Consider the following 1405-nt stretch of genomic DNA (forward strand, 5'->3'; position numbering starts at 1 on the left):
AACCCATGTTCTCTCACAGCTTGCTCTCTATTTGCATCCCCTCATCACTGTTATGCAAATGGAAAACACAGCTCTACTCTTTTATCTGTCACCCTACCTCTACTGCCTCAGCCACATCCTGGGCATCTGTAAGCCTGCCTCCAGTCACTGCAGAGGATAAGCCTCACACCTGGACAGTTCCTGCCTCCTGTGGGCTCTTTGCCTCCTGACTTCGCCAACTCTAAGCTCCTTCCCACACTCCCACCACAGATGCCTCCTAAAGTGCAATTGTGAGCACACCACACATCACTCTCCAATTTAATTATTTAGGAGATCAGAAACCCTACATTGCATTCAGAAACAAATCCAATGCTTTGGCAAACCAAATCAAGTCTCAATCCAGAGCCTTTGTACATACATCTCCTCTCTGGCCACAAGAAAACATCCTGTGCAGTATTCCTTCATGCTTCCAAGTTCGGTCACCCTCACTCCAGTCCTTGAAGACTTGACATATGTCAAGACTTCTGAGAGGGTTTTCTTGTTTCCATCCAAGCATGTGAATTGCCAGAGAACAAGAATAGTGTAGAACCTCTTGCATCGTGCTTTACACATGGTGGATATCCAAAAACTGTCTGTTAAATCCAAGAATGATGTGCAAAACTGGATCAGAGGCTGTGATACAAGGATGTTAGTGGCACAGACTTATCTTGGAGAACCCCTCAAGCCTCCTTAGAGTTCAGCAGTCAAAACCCAATAATTTTAGTTACTCCTATTGATATGGATTTATGATAGTGTTTTATTTTCAAAATGTCATTAAATTAACTACAGACAATGTTCTAGCCTCTCACGTTTTTAGCTATTTATTTTGGGGAAACTATTAAAGAGCAGTTTCTTTTCCAGAGATAGCTGTTTGGGACTCTTCTGCTTACCTGCAGACAGTCCTCTGCGAGCACAGAGGCACCTGCAGGCAACAATTAATCTCAGAACCCCCCACAACAGCCCTCATTTTAGATCTTTTCCTTTTTTTCTTCTTTTCACTTTTCTGTTGTAGGGCAACAGAGAACATCCAAAAATGCTTTGCTTGGCAACTTTCGGGAACAAAACGGGGGCTGAGAGGATTTGTAAGTGCCCAGTCAAGATGCTGCTCCTTAATGTTCAAAGCCCCCAATGCCTTTCACGCTTGAAATCCGTTCACTCCCAATCTTCCTACCTAATGCATTTCCGAAATCTCGGATATCTATCATTAACACCTCCAAATTGCTTGGGGGCTCCAACCGGACTGCGGAAGAAGTGTAGTAAAAAGTTAAGTTTTTTCCCTTGAAAAATTCATCTCCCCGGGTCTGTTAGTGAGGCAAGAGAAATTAAGTGGCTCCTGGTCATCGTGCAGAAATTTTCTCACGCGCCTTAAGATAGAACCACAGCAAAA

Source organism: Marmota marmota, unplaced genomic scaffold (genome assembly GCF_001458135.2).
Source record: "Marmota marmota marmota unplaced genomic scaffold, marMar, whole genome shotgun sequence".
Lineage (NCBI taxonomy): Eukaryota > Metazoa > Chordata > Mammalia > Rodentia > Sciuridae > Marmota > Marmota marmota.